Source organism: Diachasmimorpha longicaudata, chromosome 1, assembly GCF_034640455.1.
Source record: "Diachasmimorpha longicaudata isolate KC_UGA_2023 chromosome 1, iyDiaLong2, whole genome shotgun sequence".
Lineage (NCBI taxonomy): Eukaryota > Metazoa > Arthropoda > Insecta > Hymenoptera > Braconidae > Diachasmimorpha > Diachasmimorpha longicaudata.
The window spans coordinates 11797084-11823314 of NC_087225.1; the positions used below are offsets into that span (position 1 = coordinate 11797084).

At 38.2% G+C, this 26231-nt stretch overlaps 2 protein-coding genes across 11 annotated transcripts in view; one reads left to right on the plus strand and one right to left on the minus strand.

Moving 5' to 3' along the window:
* Positions 1 to 12054, minus strand: part of LOC135172440 (uncharacterized protein) — a 46829-nt gene extending 34775 nt beyond the window's left edge. Inside the window, exons 1-3 of one of the 2 annotated variants that reach the window (XM_064138520.1) lie at positions 11688 to 12053; positions 10402 to 10775; positions 7799 to 7946 (exon numbers count right to left, since the gene is read on the minus strand). The gene's annotated coding sequence lies outside the window, so the exon portion shown is untranslated. Of the gene's footprint in view, positions 1 to 7798; positions 7947 to 10401; positions 10776 to 11687 lie in introns of both variants that reach the window. The other variant, XM_064138553.1, reaches the window with a different exon arrangement.
* The window catches only part of LOC135168434 (protein artichoke-like), a 199795-nt gene that overhangs the window by 68869 nt on the left and 104695 nt on the right, over positions 1 to 26231 (plus strand). The gene's annotated exons all lie outside the window — the stretch shown is intronic.

Here is a 26231-nt window from a genome sequence, read left to right on the forward strand (position 1 = left end):
GTTTGACCAATGTCGACAGCTAGTAAATACATGGGGATGGGGACACTTTAGGTTCATTATCCTGTTGAGTTTATGTTCCAGTCAATGGACAGAGGAAAATAATGCGGGATGGGTGTGAGAATTGAGAGAGAACAAATATTCTTGGAATTCAATGTTTAAATTCAATTCAATGGACGATTGAAGTGAATGTAAATGAGTATTTCTCGGTTTGAGGGAGAGTAGGAAACAATGAAGTTGTTGGCTTTGGGGTGAATATACAAGACTGGTGAAAAACTTTGTAAAATTAATCGTGGAGTGATGCGAGAAGATACCGCTGGAAGATTTGAAAAGGCGGAGAAATATGAGGGAAAGAAAAAAGGGAGGGAAAGGGGGCCAACAGTGTTGGAACGAAGATGAAATTGTGTACGGAATTCTGAATAAATTGCACTTGGTGGAAAGAAAACTGAAGTTTTACAGCAATATTGAAATTAGGTCAAGTTGGGACTGTAAAGGAAAATGTCATGACAACAAGTGCCAATTTTGCATCATAAACTTTTCCTCAGATTTCATAAACTCAACTCATTCTGGAATTTACAAGCATAACAGACTAGGTTTTTTATAATCATCTGTGAATCGTTGATATCATGATAACGGAAAAATCGGGATTTGATAATAATTTGAAATAATTGTTTGGATTTTTGGTACGTCGCCTGGGAGCTCCTAGAAAATGTCTCGGGAATTTCAATGTTTTCCGATAAAGTAGACTCAACCTCCAAGCTATTTGATATTTCTCCTCGAATTATCGAGTGTTTCCTCTCACTTCTGCATAACCAACAAACCCAATAAAAACCTAATCAACTTAAAGTCCCCAATAACCCTCCTTTCGGCCTCGGTAACTTTCCAACATCAACAACTGAGAATTCAATCAAACACGACTACAAGACTCTCATAATTCTCCGGACTCTTACAGCTCTGAAAACCATCGACAGGAGGAGTGAAAAAACCTTAATTACCTCGATCAGTTAATTGAGTCTACTGGCTCAGTGGGCGGAGGGCAATTGACGGAATTTCTTTAATTTTTCCACCGATAGAATCCGCGGAGAGGCATAAACTCAAGTGAAATGGCCTCTCGACCCCAAGGAAAAAAACAGTGAGACAAGGGCGTGTACATCCCCTTCATCTGTAGTTTATTATCCCAATGGAGAATGCGGTGAACCGTATGTGTGTGCCAGTGTCAAATGAACGCATGCGAACTGCGGTGGAAATCGTGCGGGAGGGAACGAAGGGTTATATCACCAGGAAAAGGCCCGGAGGAGATTTCAAACCAATTTCCCGTCGTGGCTCCATTAACTATGGCATATACGATCCAGGAGGTTGGTTATATGTAGTGCTAGATCCCTGGCAAAACCTATAACAGTAGCAAGATTTCAGCCCCATCCGGGTAGATTTCTCTACCTCTCTCCTGTACCGGCATAACACAACTGTGAATTTATTTCAACGACCGCCCAAGTGGTCGCCAGAAATTCCCTTTTAATGGTTGAAACCCTATATGTATGTATACGTATATCTAGTTTGAGGATCGACGAATCGTTTTATTCACCGCCCATTGCACTGCTTCCTCACGTGTCCACAATTTATTCGTTCGTCTTTTCCTTTAACATTTTATTGGTATCGCGACCACCGATGGGTTGGGCCGACTTCTCGCTTGTTGGAGAGGATGATAGTAATGCAGTAGCGTCATAAAATTTTACTTCTCTTTCCACACACAGCCGAATAAAATCACTCTAATTTTAATGACCGGAAATGGAAATTAATGGAAGCAGTAAATATGTTCAGTGTGATGTTCTTTTAACTCGCAATTTCATCTCATTGCACCACGCGAAAACATGAAAATAATGTTTTTCTGACTCTGCAGTATTTATTTATTTGTTTTTATTAAAAAAAGGGTGAAATTCTACGTGAAAAAAAGAAATTGCTTCGAATAAAACAATTCAAATTATTTAAGGAAGAGGGGCTTCGGTTTTTAGTCAAATTAAAAATACTTTTTCATTTGAAATTCTGTTTATATGAAGTGCATTATCTGAAAATGCTTGCATGATAAAAAAATGTTAGTTATAAAAATTGAGATTTGAGCAGCTGAAAATAACCTACGGATTTTTCTGTTCATTGATTTGAGTCACGCATCACTCTACATTTCCACTTCACCTTTCGTGAAGTAGTCAGCCAGTGAAAATAACGAATAATTTGTCTGACCTGTTTTCCCGCAATTATATGAGTGATACATAAATCTTGAAATTAAATTAACACACCCTAATGACCTCCATACACTCTACATCAGTCTCCAATCATTAAAAAATAATATCACTCGCGGGGGAATAGAAAATTCAGGGAAAAACATGAGAGGGAATTGAACGCTATCAGGTGTGCACCTTGTGAGCACAGACTTTTCCAGCCTCTGACATCGGATATATTGCACTTTTCGAATCGAATTATCTATCCTGGAAAATATAGCAGTTGTGCTCCAGGGGGAATATATCCACAGCGAAGATCATTAGGGGACTGGGGAGGAGGTGGGAGGATACGGGACGGAATTAATTAATCCCCATTGATGAGAGGAGGCAGTCGTACTCAATCATCATGTGCGTCTGAATTTCATTAAATATATACGGTACAGCAGGGAAATAGAAAAATAAATGACGAGAAAGTGGTGCTGTAAACTAAGTGCTTGCAAGTTGTCTCTATTTGAGATAATTTTGTACCACAGATATATAAAGTGACCTGAAGAGTTTTGTGTGACCAATTTTTCTGTCACAGTCAATTCACCCTTTACGATTCATGTACTGTACATTCGATATATTCCCCATGGGTATTTGATATTCTCATCAATGCAGATGAGCAAATAATTGCACTCCCCTCTCTGTCTCTCCATTTTAACCCTCCTTACTTCATCAGTTAATCGTTGATAATGAATCAACGGGAACGGACTTACAAACAGGCCACCCCTCGCCAGTGAGGGGCTTCATATTCAATCAAAGCGTAATCGTAAAGCCCGTACGAAATGAAATTTATCGTCCTGGTCAATATTTACAAGCTCGAGGAATGGTAGTATTTATGGGAGCGTGATCACAGAGGGGCTTTTGTAGCCTCTCTCGGCTAAAATTTTAACTGTGTTCTAGAGTTAAATCTCTGCCTCTATTGTTTCCGCTGTTTTCAATGTTTTTGTTCGCCTTTTTTGGGTGGGTGGGTGGAGGGAAGGGCTTAGTGAATTGCTTTGTAATGGTGGGTTGTGTCAGGCTCTCCAATTCTACGGTAATCGTTTTTAGATGTCGAGAATAGAGGAGAGCAAATCGTCACATTAAAGACATTCCTTCTCTCGTGTATGTGAGCACTTTGGAGGTTGATGAAATTCTAAGTAACTGCAAAACTAATTCACGACTAATTGCTGTATATCGAAAGAGCCATAATTTCAAGTTTTGGTGTGAAATCGCAATGTTTTTTGAGGTAATTTTGAATGAAAATGCCTCGCAGGCAGATGAAGCATGAAACCATTATATTTTTGCAAAATGTCCGCATGTATGCGTGTCTCTGCTCGAATCAATTTACATTTTTTTCATGGAAACTAACACTCAAATTCCAGCTGTTTGCACTACTAATATTGAAACTTCCAGTAAATATCAGCTCGATGGGTTATGTGGTTTTTTGTGAATAGAAATTACTTTAAAATATTTTTTTACAAATTACTGTTGAATATAGGAGGCCTGTGATCGATTTATTTTAACAGGTGACCTGATGACACCTATCCAACTCAATCGAAAATCCTGGCTTCTCGCGGAATAGTGGTGTTTTAGTCTAGTTCGTTCATTTTTTTGCCAAAATTGTTTCACAAAAAGTAATCGAGATGGAAACTTCAAAGTTGGTGCCATTTAAGGTCTTAAGAAAGTTTGGGACTCCAGACCAATAGTTTCGGAGATGTTCAACCTTATTCGTGAAACTCTTTTGTTCAATGTTTCGAAAATTGCTAGTTCAATTTCAATTTTCTTTCGAAATTTGGATCTTGATGTATCCTCTTTATTTCTAGTGAAATAAAGTCGGAAATTCCATTGCATTTTCCTCCTCAACGTGAATTTAATGACATTCCAGGAGGTTTAAGGTTTCTTCTAACTATGCACAATATACGTTCGAGATGCACAGTTAAACGGTCAAATTGACAACCGGGAATGTTTATCTAAAGCCTATTTTGCAATTGAGTGCTTATAATTCGAAACAACGAGATATTAAAATTTAGAGGGTCTCGTAGAGAATTAATGGATAAAAAAAACCCAGGATTAGATTTTTGTAATAATTTTTATCATTTAAAATACCTGTGGTGATGGAAATGTTCATATAAAGGTATTAATTAAAACTCTCATTTCAATTAAAAGTTTATACTACGTTAATAGGATTACTGGCTGACGAATACTCACTTTGGAGAATCAATAGCGAACATTTTGATCATCAATATGAATATATCAAAAAGTTTCATTCCCATGCTCCGGTATTACAACAAAGTACGACACAGATTATGGACAGAGTTTAATGAGTGTTCCATTTAGTTTCAATCAATGAGTGAAGCTAAAAGGCCTCTCGCGATGGGAAAAATTATCCCTTCATCGAAATCCGTTGGACAATGATTCCATCAGCATTATTTCACCCATCAAAAATAAATTCAATCAATGTCGATGTACATCGAATGAAATTCGAATAAGTGGCTCGAAATGCTATTATCTCCCCCATTTTTGATTTACCAAATATTGATTCCGGAATAATTAATTTGGCAGGGCAATTTAATTAATTCTCGAATGAGGAGGCGGATTCGTTTGATACAATGGTTCCAATGAGTTGCTGTTGTCAGCAGTAATTGATGGAATTTCAATTTCTTTGTTCCTTTTTTACCAGCGAGTAGTACTGAATCTTTTGATCGAACGGATTAACAACATTGTTATGATCAAAATTCACAAAACCTCCCAGTAACAATAATTCGAATTAAATTTAAAGGGAAAAATGCAAATGAAGTTCGAGTTTCTCTGAAAATTACAATTTTTAAAATCATAAAGTTTGGATTTTCATAATTTGCAAACATTTCTAAGTGATGGAAATATTTTTAGAGTGATTAGATTGCGAGTACACTCTCCAAAATTTCCCTGGCTCCTCTTTCACTTTCTTCATCATCGTGAAAAAAATGATATAATAGAAGGGTGGGAAGACTGATAAAATTAGTTGAATCATCGTTATGCATGAGTAAGTATTAGCCCGAGTATAACGGAGGATCAACATCGGCATAATCTGACGTGGCGCCACAAACTTTGCCAATAAAAGTTAAGGCGACAGATTCTTCCAGGGCAACGGAGATTGGTCGTGTCATTCGGTAAAATAGTTCATGGGTATAAAATCGAGTTCTTATTCGCTGGATTTTCGCAACCGAATCATCGAAACTCCAATCATACGATTCCCCCTGAGTTCATATTGACGTAAAAATGAATAGGTGCGATTACAGTGAAATAGACCGGCAAATGTCGCACTCCAAGTACTATCAAGTTGATTATAACGATGGCCAATCTTGGTGATGTGTCATAAACATGACAATTATATATCAATAAAAGCCCGAAGGAAGTTGTAATTTTACGTTCGTCAAGCTATGCCCTCATAACAATGGAACAAAGGCTCTAACAATAGTTTAATGTTTTCTCCATTCCATGACGTCAGTCTTCCAAAAGCATATATGCACTATAAGGGAATAAGAAAATCGATATTCCATTCAACGCGTCATTTGTGGAATACCGAGAGCTCAGTTGAGTCACCTATTTTTATTGGCACACTAAAAGCTCCAATATTGGAGTTTATCGGCGAATATAGATGACGGAAGAGTGACCGTATTTTCAAAGATATTTTTCCAAATGTCATATTCATCATTATGACGGAGTTATGATTATCCGACTGTTATACTTTGAAATTACTGCTCGTCCATTAAATAAACCGCAATTCTAGATCCCAAGAAAATTCGCAATTTGACATTGCGGCTCGACAAATTCCATCCGTATCGTTTAACGCATGACATATTTCCATGACAGAAACATCGAATAAAATATGGAAAATATTTTCAATATACTGCAGATGCCTCGCAGGTGTATTGCGCCCCTCATTGGCTCTCATTCGTCTATTCTCACATCGCAGGGAGAGCACTGAGACTAGTCCTTCCAAATTAGTGGTGCGGAATCATTTGAAATTGATGTCCATTTTCGGTGTTACCGAAGGTAACTACTCCTAGAGCCCTTACATAAGCAATTACATCCCGGGATATTCCTGTTAATTTTAGAGGTTCGACTCTTTTATTATTGAACGTGGAGATATCGCCGTAGATGCTGTCTAATGGGCGGTTACTCTCATCCTCTAGCGTCCAAGGATTAACGTCAAAAAAAATACTCTCGCGTCGAAAGAGAATGAAAAATTAAACAATCGTTGAGAATAAAATTCTCTCGTTCACGAGGAAAAGGGATTGGGTGTATTAGGATCTCGTTGAAATGTACGTTCACGTCATGGCGCAATTTTTCGTAAATCAAGCCCTTCAACTGTGGAATTTAATATCACAAATATCTAGGTATTTTCTCAGACCTTTCACTGCGTCTATCGTCTCATTCATCTCTTTTGACATCGCGCGAAACGCGCTAGTGATTCGCGCCGCTAGTCATTTCAAATCAGTCGTCGGGTGGAGTCATGTGAAATCGAAGTCGTTTTCAATTTTCGGTGACACTCAATCCCTTAGCGGTGAAGGGTCAACAATCAAAAAAATCTCCCAAAAGAAAATTCTCACCCTGTGAGAAAACGTATTGTATATACCGAGGTCAGGCAAAGTTCACGGTATTTGGGCTGGTGGAGACGCTGTTGGCTCGACTCCAGTGTTGCTCCGGCCAATCGACTTTCGTGATAGTCTTGCGGAAAACACGAGTCGGGTCTCACTGTATATCTCAGTCGGTGGTATACTCGAGGGTTTTCAGCCAAGAAGAAGGGGCGGAGATGAAAGAGTTTTTCCGTTGAAAAATTTCATGTGACACGAAGCCAAAAGAGGCGATCCATCAAAATCAACGGTAGGAGGAGTACATGCTGACCATGTACCCAACTTTTCTACTACCGTTGGTTCATTTCTCTCATTGCACGGGGAAGTACATCACCAATCAAATGTGTCGAGGAGCCGTGGAATGATATCGGGAATCAGGAATCGGGAAAGACATTAGCAATTATCCGAAACTGTCATGTCGCAAATTAATTTAATAATGTGAGCCTTGATTTTAGGGGATGTAAATTCTACCTCGTTACATAATTTGAGCGAAAGTATTGGCTCCACGGGGAGGAATATTGAATAAAAATTACGTAGAAGTTCCGTAATCCCTCAGCGAGAATCAAGATCCGATAAAAATTACAGAAGACTCCAGTAAAATGTACGAAACACTTTGTAAATAGTATTCAACGAGTTACGTAATTTTTCTTGGAGTATTTCGTGATTTGTAGAACTTTTACGTAATTAAGTAATTGTTGAAGTATTTCCGTTCGTAGCTGTCGAGAAATTATATATATTTAAGAGATTTTAGCAAATTAACTTCAGGAAGTTCACCAACTTTACAGACTTCAACATGAAGAATCCTATGGAAACACATGATATTCCTTTTGATTGAAATTCCATGATCAAAACGACGAATCATGGAATTTCGCTCGAAGTGCACATTCCCACCGCAATCACCCTGTCCCCAAGACAAACGTGGCATACAATAGGACTGGAAGATGGTACCTCTCGAGAATGGGTGTACAGTGCCTTCAGCATACAGGGAGATGGAGTCCACATTGGTGGGTTTGGGTTGTGTAATGGATAGTAGGCTCTCTCACGGTGGGTGTCACGTGCAGTATGCCAAAACCACGTCGTCCACACACTCTGGCCTCTGTTAATCAAAACGTGAAACGCCGTATGAGTTTCTACATTGCATATCGGGTGGAAGGGTGGGGACCACTCCAGATCAGGTGTCTCGGTGATGTGATTAAGCGGAGGGGATGGGCCACGGTGAGGAAGGGTGAGAGGAGTTAAGGGAGGTGAGTGCAAGGGATACTATCCAATTATCTGATATGCAGATGAAATTCGTTCAGTGGAATGAAGAGATAATTTTATATTTTCGATCAAAAAAATGTCCTCGTCATGTTCGTTTCAATTACCAGGCGATTAGCGGTGTTTTTGAACAATCGGAGAAGAATAAAAAACAGGAATTTTCTGGATTGTAGGGGAATTTATATAAAGCAAAGTACAATTAAATTATTTTATCGTACGCTCTTTGAAAAACCTGTATTACATTCAAAGGAATAATGAAGGAATGACTATATTTTTCCACTTTTTCGTTCTCACATTCGACTAATGAATTTCGAAGTACTTCTCGTTCTCTTGCCTCCCTCCCTCTCAACCGCGTTCTATTTCTGCATCTCCTCAACGAATCCTCAGCGCTCTCTCAATTGAAAACGCGATTTTCAATCTCTCAACGACTGACAGTTAATCCCCATAACTGCAAGATTTGTTATCCTCTGTGTCTGAATGGAGGTCGTTAAATTTTCTTTTTGAAAATCACGATTTTTCTAGTCATTATACAGAATGGATAGAATCAATGTTTTTGACTTTTGCTCACAGTATTCATGATTCTTTGACAACTGATTTTTTCCATGTATTTTCAAACTTTTAATTTCCCCCTTATCGCGCACCCTCGTGGTATAAGAGGCCATTGTGTATTCTTCTCGACGAGTAATAAATGAAATAAAAATAAAATTTTATAGTCCACACTGTCAGCAATATTCCACTTTAAAAATGGCAGTTTGGAACAATCAATCATTTCTTATCGGAATTCTAACAATCTGTTATCAATTATTTTTTATTCCAACTGTTATTATTATATCAACATCGTATGAGCAGAAAAAATCTCCAAAACTTACGCGATTTCAATGTATCAAGTTATTTCCAATGTTATTCGAAAATTCATGAGGACTAACTCTTGGGTGAAATTATCTCGCGATATTCTAAACCATTTTCTCCTTCTTATATCTGCGCACGTAACCGCAAAATATTGGTTTTACATTTTCATGGGAAACCTATCATATCCCAACCGAATACATATTCCACTGTCTCTACTTAAAAAATTATTATTGTGCTCTGCTATCAAGAATACATTTCTCAATTTCCAAAGAAATACTCTCAATTCTCGATTTATCTATCTTCCACCTTTATTCTACTTTTTCTATCTCACTCCCTCTCATGAATAAAAATTTACACCCCCCTCTTCGATTAACTTAAGTCCCTCCCTTACTCTGACCATCGCATCCCTAATATGAATAGTCTTTTGGCATTGCCGCGAAAGCCCCGAATACTCTTATGCCCCACATTATCCCCCACAGCACGAACCACAAAGTATTACCACCCCATCCCTCTGGTAACCAAAACAAAACTTTTTCTTTGTCCCCTATTACCCCGAATCCCCGGTAATCACCAACTTCATAGGAAGAAACTTTTTCGATGTCTTCATCGCATTTAGCCAAGGACCTTCACCCACTGGTATTCCTACATTTGCCTATTGTACATGATAATCGTAATAGCATCCACATAACCCTACGTGAGTATTAACCATCACATCTTGTTTACCCCCGTTGGCCCTCACCCCTTCCCAGTGCATTCCACACTAATCAGTGGGTTGAAACCGCTGATTATTGGATTATCATTCTGATCCTGTACTCCACAATCCAACCATAACCACTATCACTGATCGTACATGATTACGAATTCAAGAGTGGAGTGGGAGAGTGGCACATCAAGCACGCGTCAATGATCGTTCACCGCATCTAACAATGGCTCGGCCTTTACGACTTGCGAGGGAGAGAGAATCCTAGTGAACTATTTCAAGGGGGTGGGGGGCAGGGCGGGGGAGGAGGAGGGTTCAAATGAGGCACGAGTTGACGACTGGTTCATTATACTCAGGTGAGTAGAAAATTCTGGATTTCAGTAAAAATTTCTGGATTCGAGACTGAGGAAAAAAATTTTACAGCGATGATTTATTTGGTACGAAAAAAAAATCTCTCGTTTATGTTAAAATTGTGAAATCTAATGACTTATTTTGTGCTCATAGTGAGTAAAGTTTGGAGAGTGACTAGATTGGAAAAATGTGAATTTTGAAAATCCCTTGAATTTCAGGTATAACAACTATATGAATTTATTAGGTTTAAGGGAACATTAAAGACTATTTTTTAAATTATACCTCTCATTTTCGGGGGATGAAATGTTTCGGTGAAATTTTTTACAATTACGCGTAAGGATACATGGTCCTTTATTTAATACTTTAATTGTCAATTCAATACGAATTTACTTACCCGGCGATTTGACTCAGCGAAAACGTCAATTTTCCAGGGTCAACCTTAATCCCTTCTCGCACTTAATCTCGAGATTCGACATATTTTTCGACACTACACATCACGAAAAATCTCAGAATACTGCCGGCAAAATACTTTACAAGATTCACACGCTTTATTCGTTTTTTGTTACAATGACATCACAATAACCATTCACAAGTGGATTTATCCGTCAATCGCTTTAACTGCACCTGCTCAATCTTGTCCTTCACTACTTCTCGAACAACTGGCTACAAATACGATTATCACGACCACTTTCACTATAACATGACCATCAGTGTCGCCAGTTCCGAAAATTCGGGAATAGATTCATCAGACTAGAAATCTCATGCCATCTGAAATCACAAAGATATTTGGTTGTTATTTTTGACGAAATTATTACTTTGAAATTGTTACTTTTTTTCTCAATAGTGTGACATTTTTCTGAAAATCTAAAATATTCATTGAAAAGTTTCTTGTACTAAACTTGATTTATTAGTTTGCAAGAAAAATATTCCACATTCTGTACAAGATGAAAAATTTCTTTAGAAACTTTTCTAGTAGCGGGGGTTAAAAGACTGCTGTTCGCATGAAATTTACAAATATTATCAAAGTCACTTGAAACGAAATCAATTTTCAACTTGTTAACTTCTTCTCCACTTTTAATTCTCACGCCAACTTTCAAGATTTATTCTTGTTCCTTAGGTCCTAATGGAAGCTACTGATAATCAATAGATTCCCAGAGATAGTTCGATGAACTCCCAAAAATTCATAGAATAAAAATTGACCCCCGAAACTTGAAAAATCACTCGTCCACATCTCGAGTCCTCAAATCACTCTTATCACTTTTACAAAATTATACACACCAAGGGAAACCCATTTCCTCACAAATAATCTTCCTCACTACTATCAAATTTCATCCTCAACTATTTCAATTAAATTAAATTACAAAATGATGATGTTGCCTGATCTCAAATAAACTCCACGGGTACTTGTAAATTTTCAAACTGGTGACATTCTCACACAAAACAATTTCGAATAATTCAAACTGTAAACAATTCTCCACGAACTTCTCCGAATGCCATATCCAGCATGAACCCCCTATAACTCCTCCTAATTGCAATATTTTAAGATGGCCCCCGGCATCCAGTTTCACATCCAGAGGAACTAACTCACCCCCCAAGAAACCAATTCCCCAAAAAAATCCTATTCTTTCTCTCAGTGCACCAACCCCTGTCAAGATGTTGTGACGCGTCTCGTCTATTTACCTCCTTCGTCACGCGCTGAAACGCAGCCTCATGTGAGCAGCAGCAGTAGCACCAGTAGCACGAGCAGCAGCAGCAGCACGCCGACGATTATCCACACTCCCTTTGAATGCCCATCCACCCAGGAGTATTTAAGAGGTCTCCCACACTCAAGTCAAAATCACTCGTTCCGTTATTACTGCACGTGCTTCAGCACGTTTCTGATCTCGGTTGAACGACACGAGAACGTGATGTTAGCTCGATTCAAACCGGCACACAACCGTCAAAATACGTCGGCCCGATGCAAGAGTCACTCGCGGACTGTGCGCCGGTGCCGTCGTGGTGATGTTGGAGCGCCCGCTGGAGTGAGAACAACGGAATGAGCGAGAGCTGAGCGCGTGGGTGGAGGGGTAAACGCGCGCCCAACGCCCCTGACTCCCGTTTTGACGCTACAGCCCCCTCCTCCCTGCCGACCCACCCCCGACGGTCGTCTCATCCATCTGCCCCTTTCACTCCTCACCCCCTCACCCCCCCCCCCCCTCTTCCTGGGCCTTTATCTCCTTGTCTCGCATGGTCGCGCACTCGCTCGCTCTTTCCGGATCGCCACAACTTGAAACTCAGAGGATTTTCGCCCTCATCCATTCCCATTGGGAATTCTCCAGCTTTGTCTCACTGATCAACTTGGACCCATCTTATCCCTCTCAATTTCAAACTTCCTTGTCACGCAACTCATCCTATCCCAACTGGTGTTTCCAATTCCAGTGTGTTTCTCTATCTGGCAACGACCAGCTCGTGCAAATTTCTGACCCTATCTCATGTGATGGTGAGGATTGAGGGGGATAGAATGGGGTAAAAGGCTTTGGGGGTGATCCTGAAGCGGTCATGGTGACCAAGCGGCGGGCATCAGGGAGGGTGTTTTGTTAGCGCCATGGTATTGCACAAAGTGGATATGCTCGGAGGGGGATTAGAAATTTCGAGGGGCATTGTTCCGATGGGGACGTGGATTATGATAGAGAATTTGCCATGTTAGCAGTATTATTCTCGGAAAAAAATGGCTGGGGTAGTGCTGCTGGGGAGTAAATGAAATGAAATCGATTGAAATTGGTGAATTTTTATGAAGTGATGAAGGGAAATATTGTTATACTATTTATGTCGGTAATAGTCAGAAATATTATTATGACGTGATATGAGGATGATCAGGTTTAATTTTTGTTGTTGATTCCATTCATTTTATTAAAAGATGACAATCAAAATTGAATTTGTGAGTGTTCTTCGACCATTTGGGAAGATGAATTGTATTATTTCGGTTGATAAATATAATATTCTATTCCTGGTGGGATAAGATCTGTTTGAAAAACTTGTCTGAAAGTTAGAACAATAGCCCGAGGACGGCGACATGATCATACTCGAAGGACAACTCCAAAGTTATTCGCGAAGATGTAGAAACTATGTTGGAACAGTCAAATATGTTGGCTACTCTGTAAATATATAACCTTGGAATTTTATCCTTCCGAATTCGTCGAGAATGTTATTTATAATTTCTCAGATACGAAGTTTTACCGCATGAGGAATATATGGACTTATGCATAATTTATGGTAAGGAATTGGGCATGCACATTGTACAGAGAGCCTATGAATTATTCAGGCCAAATTCATACATAAGTTATAGCAAGTTAGCATTTCGTGATGTATTAAATGAACATAGAGTTGGGGGACATAAACCTGTTAATTAAGTGGCTGATGTTGATACCATCGGCAATTGCGTTAGCGATTGTTTTCCCTGCAAATTTAATATTCAGCTCTTGTTTAATGGGACCTAGCTTAGTCTATGGGATAGATACATGTACATTTGTACATAAAAAAAAAGGAGATCAGCATATGACATAGTCGCCGGGAATTTCAGGGTAGAAATTGTGAGAAGATATTTTAATTCGATTTGAAAGCTAGAACATTAATATTATTTACACATTTTAGTCCCATTACAAATTACCTCTTGTTTATTTGATTTCATTGAATTAGATCTTTTCCAATTGATCGTCTCAGATATTCAAGTTTGATGTTATCATCATCATTATTCTAATTACCTCTCATGTTGGTTCTCTTTGCGGTTTTATTTACGGTTCTCGTTCCGCCACAGTTTTACGATAAGAGGCGAATAATTTTCCAGTAATGGGACTCTGCGGTCATTGGCCGATTCGTAATGACGAAATTATAAATGTCCGAGGGATAAAAAATTTATGAAGCAGTTTGGGGTTGAGCTGGATAGTTTAACCCCTTTCCGGAATGATTCCAGGGGTATAATTGATCAATATTTACAGACAACCCAAAATTACTGGATAATGAATAGTAACAAAATGTCTTTCGTTGAAGAGGAATAAACTCATATATTTGGTTCGTCAGAAAGATAATTTGAATATCGTAATTATTGTCCTAATGAATCATTAATCTACATATATGACTCGTAGGTGCAATCTCTTTAAACATGAATACAAATAGAAATATCACACGGACTGAGAAATATTTTTAGAATGCAATGATGGTGCATTAATGCAGAAACAATTTTTGCACTTACTGACAGTATCCTCGATGGTCGTGTTGAAAATAATAAAAAACCTTCCAACTGGAGTGTTTATCGAATAACTTAGTAAGCTACTTGCCAAGATTCACATCGTCTATTTCCACGTGGATGATTAAAGACCTGGCAATTTTTTCAGACAATTTTCTCAACACCCTTCACCCCCTTACACTCCAGTCTATAAGAGCTCTTCTGTAATAAGGCTGTCATAAAAAGCTTACCAGAACAGATAGTGGGTCGAAAAAAAGTTGTATAAAAGTAAAGTAGGTACAGAGTAGCTGTATTACAAGCACCACTTCACTTCTGTATGTGTCCGGGAAAATTTTTATACATTTCGTTTCATTGCCTCTCGTGATCCATTGGGACAATGGCTCCAATGAATAATAATGAAAGGGGCCTGCATAATCATGCTCGCAACGATATACCACGAGGCCAATTTTTTGCAATATTCCAAATTTCCCTGTACGGATGGAGTTCACATTGAAACATTAATTATGTCGTAGAAAAATCGCTAAACAGAAAAGTTTTTATTCTCAATAAAAACTAAAAATGATGATTATTTTCAATTAATTATTATTAATTTTAGTTTCTCTTTAAAATAATAAATTATTCCGTTCTTTTGCACATTATTCAAATAGGTTTGTTGCCTCACTCCATGACAGTTTAATTACACACTACTCTTTTGAAAATTATCTGTTTACTGTTCCTGAAATGGTGAGTTTTCATACACAGTAATTTCATACTCATAATTCCTTTGAAAATCAAAGTGAACATTGGCAAAATTAATTGGCTGTCTCAATGACGTTGAAATTCTGAATTACCCTCCACAGTTGTGTATACTGTAATCATATTAATTAAGTGAGCTAATGTAACGCAGGATTGAGTGCCCTTGTTGTATCATTCAGTTGCAATAGTTGTATGGAGTCTGTCAAATTGTATCAGTCATATTATGGAAACATCACAGAGTCGACAAATATTTGATAAATTTGTTTACGTGATGGATTCTATAACAGGACAAAATTGGGTTGTTACTTCAAACAAGTCATTACAAAATACCCACTCCTGTGAGCCCATTTTCTATCGTAAAACCTCATCCAGAGAATACGTGAGGGAAATGTCTTCAGCTCACAAGCATACAACACCTTGGCGACGTGTTTCAAAAGCCACATGGTAATATTACGTTCGAGATGAATATGATGGTTTGTCCGCAGGCAACTTCCTTTACCTCTTGTAACCAGTTCCTTCCTTCGTAGCCCCGGGCCCATTTCAATTCATTATTTGTTCCTTGTCTCACCGCAGAATATTCACAGAGCGATTATTTTTTATCGGATAAGCAGATGTAACCAGTCGAGTGGACAATAAAATGTTGAAAATGATGGCCGATTTTCAACATAAAAGACAGGATCTTTATAGATATTATTCTGGGTCTATTTTTCGCTTATCTTAGACATTTGTAGGGTATTATCTACATTGAACACTTTGAAAGCAGTTCTTGTCTCGCTGTAGATTGAAAAATTATTGTCCACTGCAATCAAATTCCAGGAAATTCTATTGGATTCCAATTCATTCCTTCAAAATTAAATATTTTCGCCACAGTATTACAAATTGTCTGAACTTCACTCGTTAAGAATATTCTAAATTATTGCCATTTCGAGTAATAATGAGTCGGTTAGATTTCCGAAATTCAAATTCCATTTTAGCTACTGATATTAGCATAGTTTACCACTTTAATGCACCAAAAACCTTTGAAACTCGTAATTGTCATTCCCCAGCGGATGAATTGCAGTCAATTCATGGTATCGTTCAACTTTAATGTCGAGAACACCAATTAGTGCATTTCAGAATTTCCAAAACCTTTGAATCCAGAATTCTCTAGTGTTAACCTAATGAGCAGCCACGGTGAATGAGCAGCTCTGTTGAACGTCCCCAGTTCAATTCTAAGGACTACAACAATGTCGTCGGTATTCTAGAGCTTGAATTCCTCAGTAAAACAGTACCCAAGTATGCCCCAATCATTCACTCCTTAAATTATATTACCGTCATTGTCCTTTCGTTCTTTAAAATTCTAGTCCTGAGCGAAACACTCTTACAACGTTTAATTACGTTCTCATGGAACGAATATGATTTTGTTTCAGTATCGTTGTTTATGCGAAGACGAAAGTTGTAAGAAAAAAATAGGAATGAATCATTTAATTGCGCAGCGAAGCCAATTGTTAATAACCATATATCCCATGTCGTGGAACGGGTGAGGATAATGGGGAACTTTGCGCAGTTGCTCCGGGAAGCTTGTTAATGTGGAATTAGTTAACAAACTGAAATAAAACGGAGCATTTATCCACTATGACTTAGAAAAGTAGAAAGGGGAATGTTCCTTCAGAAGTAAATTGCTAATTTATCATCCAGATACAGATGAAGTGCCTCGTTAAAAATTAATAGTAGAAATAATTTTTGATAATTTTATTAGCCTTCCATGCAGTAAATTTTTATACGGACATCATCGTAAATAAGCCACCAGGTAATTAACTCTAATTACCAACGAAAATTCAAACACACCGATAACATTACGATCAACACTCATTGGCCAATTCATCTAGAAAATTATACTTGGTAATGTGCGTATAATTCTGCATAATGCCGGTATAATACTTTACTTTTGTGTTGAAATTGAATCGCGCCATCGTGCCAATTATCAGAAAGCCATAATACTCATTACAGGAACAATTTCAGGAAAGCATTCATTTCTATTTTCCTACTCTCATAATTTTAACCTCCAATATTGCAGACAGTTTGTGAATATAATATCTAGAAATTAATTATTTTCGAATGAATTGTCGACAATTGAAACACCGTTAGAGATGAATACACCATGAACAAATTCTATAACAGCAGGTTATGGTCTCTTCCGCCAAGTCTTCCTGTCTCGTCCACTCATGCGTAAGTATGTGGACATGTGTACTGCACAAACTATTCACTTTGTGAATACCCAATTCTGTGTTTGCTGTTTCACTTTGGTTTGAATTGAGGACAAAGCGAACTCTTTTGTCTACTCCGCTACATTTTCTGCCCTAACTTCTGTGTATGAGTGGAGTTGACCATGTCGCTGTGGCTATGTATTCACATAGAGTGAGTGATAAGTGGGATCAAATGGATTTGGACAATGAAGAAGACTTCCAACTCTATCCGGATTTTGGACGATTTGTTAGGAGAGAATCGAGGTATTTGATAAATAAATAGCTGGAGTTGTCTTTCACTTGTACCATGTAGCAATCAACCGTTTATTCAACTAAATAAATAAACCTAATTCTAAATGTCTGAGGCAAGTTTATACTAGCCAGACAATGCTTAATTAGCAGCGAAAAATATTCCTTCAACTTCGAATTTCCACTGTCTTCAAACCGATGCAATTGTCAGGGAATTATTGGTCACTACCTCTGCAACCACATACAGAGAAGAATAATTGAGATCAAGTGCATCCATGCAATGAAAATGACTTTGACCTCGATCTGTCAGTCATGGCAGAGATGGATTAATCTTTCAATCCATCCAATGGATCAGCATAAAGGTGATTTCGAACGGAATTATGAACAATGAAAGTAGGTTCGTAAATATATCGATAAATTTCCTTTCACTCCCATTCACTTTATGAATATCCAACTCGTCATGTTCTACCCCATGTTGACTGCAACAGAATCATTTGGGACGAGTGCGAATTTGTTGCTTGACTTTGCCTTATTCCCCAATCAAATAACAACTATGAACAGAGTTTATCACAAAGCTCAGTGGCTCTACACTTATACACCTATACAATGGTAAATAATTGGTATCAAATGCATCCGCACAATGACCGTAGATCTGAAGTCGATCTATCAATAATGACAGAGAAGTATTAATCTCTCCATCAATCAATTCGATTGGAGAACGGACAGACGTTGATGCCCTGACATAGTCCAAGCGTTTATATTCAAATTGATAAATAGAGGATATGTACAGTGGGCCATTGTGATTTGATGCTTATGAGGTAACCGTGTACCTGTGTACAGACAGGTTGTACTACAACTCGTTTGTACACACTTTGGCTGGCAAACGGAGTTGTTGTTAAACCTCACCAGTGTAGTGACTAAAACCACCAGTGTAACTCGTCGAATTCTGAGTGATGACAGTTAGGACTGATTAAACGTGAGTTAGAGACAAAATATCGATCGAAACGTACTCGAATGTAGGGATGAACAATGAAGGGCACTATGTACTCACTACCTTGCAATCAATGCCTGGGGAATTTCCACAGGATTCACGCGATTGTGATTTCACGGACCATGTGAGAGCACATAGGAATTCATAAAAATAGAGAAAAGACGTACATATGTAGTTACTGTCCAACATTCAGGATGCACTCGCCACTATTTGTTCTTTTCTACCTCTCATTGTTGTATTTGATGTCGAGTGTCTGGCATTACAATGCACCAAAAATAGAGATGGAAGATTTTCCGAGGAGCTTCTAAAACTGGTAAAGTTGATAATACTAGACACTTGGGTTGAGAGCATTCGGGCATTGTAGGTTGAAAGGTCTGGGATGAATGGAGAAATCGTGCTGGATTTCGAGAGGGTACGGAAATTTCAAAAGTTACCCTAGTTTTCCGTTTTCGTCCCTACACTCATGTGCTATAACTCTTCTGCTGGGCGCAATTAGTGGCTAACCAGAGTGACCATATGGTACAGTCGAGTATCTCAGTGAATGCTTCATAAAATGTTTCACTTTGGGGGTCTTGAACCATGTGGAGTTTGGGGGTTTCGATTTACGGAGAATTAAGGAGTGAATGCTCTCTAGTATGACCACAATCGAACTATTCCATCAACAGAGAGAATATTATTTTTTTTTTCATTTTCAAAATCCAGTTTCCGGTGCAGTTTTGATGCCAATGAAATTTATTACCGCTCTTTTCAACCCTTCCACTCGGAATAATTTTCTAATCGTGTTGAAACCTTCTGGTGTAGGTTGTAAATCAATTTAATATTTATGTCAGGTTGTCACTGGAGTAATTACTGTCAAGTTATTGTAGTGCTTTCTCCTCTGAGAAATTCAACATCAATCGTATTTTGCTCTTTGGTTTGTCAGTTTGTGTCAGCACTACAGGGAATTAGCTTGCTCGCGGGCTAATAAAATGTGGCTCAACGTCTCGTTGAATGTGATAGGATATGGATATGGATTTATACGATTGCAGTGCACTTACACGTTTGTTTTGTATACGCGAGTTGGAAGCGTTACTGCCCGTGAGTTGTGGAAGTGGGTCGAGATGAAAATCTCATTTGCGACACTCCGCGTAAAGAAAACAGAGAAGAATAAAAAAACCATCTCTCTGTGTGAGATTTTCTCACGATGCGCAAGCCAATTGGAAGCCGACCAGACATATATTTCTGAGATTTATCCTGCGGAGGAAACGCATTCTTTTCACCCCTTTTATCTCAACAATGTAGCTCTTCTTTCTTCTCAGCGAATGGGAATTAGGGCAAAAAATCGGGGACGTTTAATTGTTTCTTTATTATTTTTGGAGGTGACAGCAAGTGGATGCGAACGAATTATCGCTGGTTGTTCACTCCAACATAGGGTGGCTAAATTTCATGTATTTTCAGCAGTTAAACTCTCTAGGTCTCTATTTATCTCAATATTATATAGGGGATATCGAACTTATAACAATAATTGAAACGTTGTTGAACTGTTCTAAATATTTCTGGCAAAATGTCAGTTTCCTTCAAATACAAAAGATTTTCATTATTCAAAATTCAAACAAATTTCATTTTGAATTCTGGACTTCCCTGAATTTTAAAAGAATTTTTTTTAATTCCAAGGATTTAAAGTTCTGGGAAAATTCCAGGGACTTTGACAGTGGATAATAATTTTTATTGTACCTAATTTGTATTCAACCATCCTCTCCGTGAGTTAACTGATTTTTTAGAGGGCATCCTGGGTAACATGCCGGAATTTTTTCATAATTTTTCGCGCGTCATAAGCTCGCAATATACCCTACGGACACGAATTACCCACGTGTGGGATTGATGGGGGCTAAAAAAATAGGGTGGAAACGGAGGGTTGAATTCAGATGGCTCTCAAACACCTAGTATTTCCTCGTTCCTTTCTAAGAAGGGTTGAGCAATTCTATGTGGGTCACTCCCATGGCTACCATGGGTTTTCAGTGCCAACGACGGAAGGATGTGCTTGGCAATTTGTGAAAATTTATCCCGCATAGTCACCCGGTAAAATGAAATGAAAGATTCTTTCCTAGTTTCGTGGTAACTTTCATGGCCAACTTTTTTTTTATTCCCTCATTTTTTATCCAACAGAGTGACTTTTCTGCTGGAATTTTTTTTTTATTGCTCCTGTCACGTGCAGTTACTTATTAATTTATAATTTCTCTTGCCTCACAACTGAAACTGGAACAATAACCTTTTAATGAAGAACTCGTGGTTATTTTAATATTCTGCGAAAATTCAGGGGAGAAAAATAAGAAAAGTGAAATTGCGGAGTTTTGATGGCTCCTCGGGTAATTTTGGAGATTAATATTCATTGTGGAATAGGTTTCCGGGGGATTCGTTGTAGAGTGTGAGTTGTGGGATACGGGTGTGTAAAATTTTGATGGGTTATGGGTCATAAACTAGTTGTAAGAATTAACTGGCGCGGGATTCTGAACGGGGTGCGATGACATCGCAAATATTTATTCAACTACATTTGTCATGTTTTGACGAGAGACTTCGAGGTATGACTTCATGGGCCATAGGACGAATCGTTAAACTGGGGATTATGGGTTTTCATATTTTGGCGTTGTAGAATGGTGACCATTCTGTTCGAGCCTTATTAGAGTTCTATGTGGTACTCACTCTTGCTGATACGCAATTATAGAGTACTACAACGTTGTTAGGAGAAAATAAAAATCTCGTGGATAAACCGAGAGGAAAAATTACATGTAGAAACATTTTGTGGATGAACTCTACTGTGAATTCTGGTAAATATTAATAAAGCTCCGGGAAAAATCCTGATTTACATTTTCTCTCAATAAAAGTTCCGATCTCCGCACTGGAATTTTTCTCGGAATGTAACCGTGCAGCTCATGTATTTCACTGAAAAAAAATTCCAACTTTTACGTCTGTATATTCTTGATTCATTGGCTGCAATTTATTTATCTAAAATAAATATGTGCGACGTTTAGAATTTTGTTCACGAAATGCGTGAATCAGAAAAAACCAAACATTTCTAAAATTAAAAATGTCCAGTTCAGTTGTAGCTACGCATACACATGAAGTTCATCAATATCTCAACCAGAAAAGCATTTCATTGAGTTAAATTGGGTACTCTTCAATCCGATTACAAATGGAAAATATTGAGTGATTTTAATCCACAACAGTGTACTCCCACTGAAATTATAAACAAGTAGGACTATTCCCCATAAAAACCGTTGAGTGGACCGAAAAAAAATGATCGCGAAGATTGAGAGGATTTATGCCACATAGCGATGTACTGAGCTACAATGCCGGGAATTCAGCGGGACAGTCCCGGGCTCTTGTGATATTCCCTCCGGAAAACCAATAAATACTTGGAATATCTTCCTTTCTGCGTAACTATGTGACGATCGTGCATTGGTTTCTTGCTCAGAGCCTAAAAAGCAAAGCATAAGTTGAATAACCCTGTGTCAAGTGTGTGATATCGCCCTGACGAAAATCACAAAAAGTCCCCTACATCCGAAATTTCAATCCTTTTTTCGGGTCAAGCATCCCAAGACGACTGTGACAGAAAAAAAAATGAAACTGCATAAGAAAAATAAAAAAAAACAAAAAGAATCGCATTTTTCTGTGACCAGGATGAAAATATTTTTCTTCATTTGGTTTCATCCTGTCAAAAGTTCGCATATTAATGCATTGGTCGCATGTCAATATTAATGGTTAATATTCTAAAATTGTTTAAACGAACCGTCAGAAAAATTGACATTCGATGGAAATTTGGGATGAGAATATTCAGTGCCAAATTATCATAAATTTTCAATTATTTGAAAGCCCCATCACATATTTAGCAACATTTTTCTCAGTTCCAAGGATTTTACCAGAATAATAGAAGTGAAATGTCAAAGGATAATGATGTAAATATCCGGGCTAAAAGCGACTGAGAAAAAAGGGAGCTAAAGAAATGAAAACACAAGGAGAAAGGAAAACAAAGGCCTTTGTGATTTCATTTGATCCCTCGATATTTCACAGAACGATCAAAAGTCAATATGAAATTTTTTACTGCTACGTGTGTAAGTATGAGTCACACGTAACAAAAATCAGGGGTTAATGCTCCACACGGATCAGACACAGAGAGGACCGTTTTAATATCGTTTTCCAAGGTTTTAGTTGTTGTAGGTGGGTCAGAACGTATAATATTTGAGTGGTCGAACACACCGAAGGGGATTATATTTTATTATTGAGCTAAAATGGATTCAGTTATTTCGATACATCTCCTGTAATTTTTGTTAGCGTTTTTTTTTCACGAAGGGACGATACCAGATAAGTTGACGATAGAAAATACCAATGAATAGAGCTATGAATATAGAATAAACACGGCTTTGGAGAAACTATCGTTAAATCTCCTACTGGAACTAATCAGCTATTCGATCGATAATCACTTAATCTCTGTAAAGGTCAACTCTGATTTGAAAAGCATTAATGTTGGCCGAAGAGGATACTCTTAAATTTTATGGCTGAAAAATGAGGGATATAAAGTTAATGAAGAACGAGTGAAACTGAGAACAGCATAAAAAAAAATAAGAGAAAAAGGAAAATGTCCTTCGTCATATCAGTTGACCCCTAGAAGTATCGCAAAAGGATCGAAAGTCAACATTAAATTTTTTATTGTTCCCTGCGTAGTATGAGTCACATATAATAAAAGCCAGAAGTTACCGGTCCGTAAGGATCAGCTGCAAAGATGATAATTTCAATATCGCTTACCACTTTTTTACGTATCGCATTAGGGTCAGAATATATAAGTTACCAACATTGTACACCGAGGAGAGATTATATTTCCTTATTGATTTAATATAAATGCAACCACTTTGATATGTTTAATATAATTTATGTTTATAACAGCTTTTTCCGCCGAGAGACAAAGTACTGTAAAATAAGAAGCTTTTTAATTGATAATAACTTGATAGAGATTATTCGGGCGTCGAAGGTAATGAAAAGGAGATAAAAAGAAATGACACTTTCGCGGAACAACAAGCATAAAAGAAAAACGAGTATGAACGAGACGATCGAACGTACAGGGGGTTGAAAGGGAGGATTACAACAAATATGGGACTGTACTAAGTACATTAAGGGTGAAAAGAATAAGCCGAGCTTTGAGTCTAGGGTATACCAGGTTTTCGGAAATTCGTCGTTATCGTTTCTAATGAATCACATGTCGGATACAAATTTCACCTTTGATGTCAAAGAGGATTAAAGTTAATCAGGACAGATGATCCTTAACATGATTCGGTGAGTGGATATTGAGACTGAGACCACTGTGAGACTAATAAGTACCTGTGATATCCTTGTCCCTGTGACTCTGTGATGGCTTCAATATAGTAATTTGGTTATTTTCTGAGACCTCGGGTTATTCGACCATTTTATGGAATATTCTAAAAAAATTTGTGCATGATAACACTCATAGTCACGTGGTGAACGTTTCTTTAAGCATCAACGCTGTAACACGAAAAGAACAGCGGGAGTTTCCGAACAGAAAAAAAATTGGAAATTCGAGTTTCAGTGATTCCCAAGTTCTGATTCCCAAACAACAACACATTGTGTCAAGTGTATGATATGAACACGATAGAATTCACAATAGCCCCCTGGAGACTCGACATTTCAGGTATTTTTTTTCTCAGCCAAAGCATGATAAAGGCAACGTGCGACTGAAAAAAAAGAGCTTAAAGGAAAGAAGGGAGAAAAAGGGAAAATAAAGCCGAAGAATCGCATATTCAATCGGCAGTGGAAGAATGTTCTTTGTCGGCAGGCAGTTGCTACACTGGCGAATTGGCATTCTATCTGAGTTACAGATGCCTCCTGTTTGCCTCTCCACCATGTCTCCATCCTCTCATCTGCTGTATTTACCTCCACTCGTGCGACGAGTCAGATGCCTTCACTAAAAATATCCCTGCGTTTAAATCCTTGACACGCGTTTCGTTATTCTCCGTGCGTTGGAAGAACTAGGGCTTGGGAAATATGAAAATTATATCGGACGTTTCCACTGGAAAATGTTGTTCTACGAAACGCAAAATCTCCAGTCCCGGCCACTCAAGGGTTTTATGAGTTTTTTAGGCCTTTTTTCAATGTCTATGCTTTTTATAACGCTAGTCTGCCTGCAACTGGTACTTGGCTTAACCTCTCATGCAGGGGGCATTGCACTGGCAAGTTTTGCAGGTATATACATTCACGTACTCCATCCACCGTGGTCATAGGATTTTCGTTCCACCTCACACACTGCTTCATGTTTATGGAGAATTATAAAATTTGTGTACAGTTTTATCATGTTGATAACGCTATTTGCATTTTTTATTTTCGTTGTGACGATTAAAGTGACTTTGATTATCTTTTTTTGGATGGGGTTTTATTTTTTTGGGGTTGGGGGAGAAGCTGAGCTCTGTAGAGTTGCTCTGATGACGGGTAAATTAAATTTTCAACTCGTGGACGCCCGGGGAGACGAATATAAATATCATAATTTATATTTGGAATTCGCAGAAGTTTTTATTTTATTCAATCGTTTTCCAGTAGGTGAAAACTGGTTTTTAAAACCGCGCGGAGTTCAGAGTTGTACATTTCCCGTGATATTTGTTTGATTGAATTTTCTTCCGTTGGCAGTGGATGGAGTTAATGGATATAAAGGTTTATAACAATTTTAAATTGTTTAAAAAAAATATGATCAGGACTCGAGGGTTTTCCACCGCATTGACAATATTGCCGGTCAATAAAAATTACCTCATGACATTATGCATTCAAATTTTCAACCCCCGTTAATCTGGTGGTGAAAAATCTCCTCGTCTCATCACGCATTCCTCCTCTCCTCGTCAACAAATTGATAATCCATCGAAGAATAGTGAATGATGGGTTGACACCGTAACGATGTTTGAACCGGGTGTAGTGTAGTCCATCGTTAATGATCCAGTACACAGGGTTCTGAGGGTGGTACTTCACGCATGTCCTGGCTGAATAATCAAACAAGCACCATCTCATAATTTATTCACTCAGCTACAGGAATAATCGATCAATAATTGAAACCGCCAATCCTACGCGCCTAATTGACGCCAGCAATGTTTGCATTCGGGGTGCATTTGAAATTGAAAAAATTAATAAAAATGGTTTGGGACTCTGGGACGAGTTGGATATAGTTGAAATTTTATCAGACCAATGACACAATCTGTAGCCTTGCGAAAAATTGGTTGCGCCAGCGGTGACGTAGGGGGTGCGACCCCTCTATGGCGATGGGTGAAGCGAGGGGCCGTAGCCCCTGGGGTTAACGGACGAAGGGAGGTGGTGGACTCCTCTTGGAGTGTTGAATAAAATTCGCGAGTCTTTGTCACTATTCATATCCCTCAATTTCATCAGGTTCTCACGCAAGACAAATTCTCTATAATATATTCATACTGCATTTTTATCCAACTGCCCCGTTTTTCTGTCAGAATAATTCACTGAGAACTTGAGTATCATCTCGTCTTCATCATTACCCGGTCAGCGATCCAAAGATTCACATCTCGACGAGCCAATGAGAGTATAAAGTCATCTCAGATGAACCCAAAACTTCTCTTTGTGTAATTAATTACGGAGTATTGGAGGGGAGAATAAAAAGAATTTCTTGAAACTTGCTGCTTCCCTGAATTTCATTTTCAAAGTCCACTCCCTGAAGGAGGTGAGTGTTCCTTCGCCAACTCCAACTCTTTCTTATCATCATTTTTTTCTGTTCATTTCGTGAAACCTTCACTTTGTGAAATTCTTCCTTC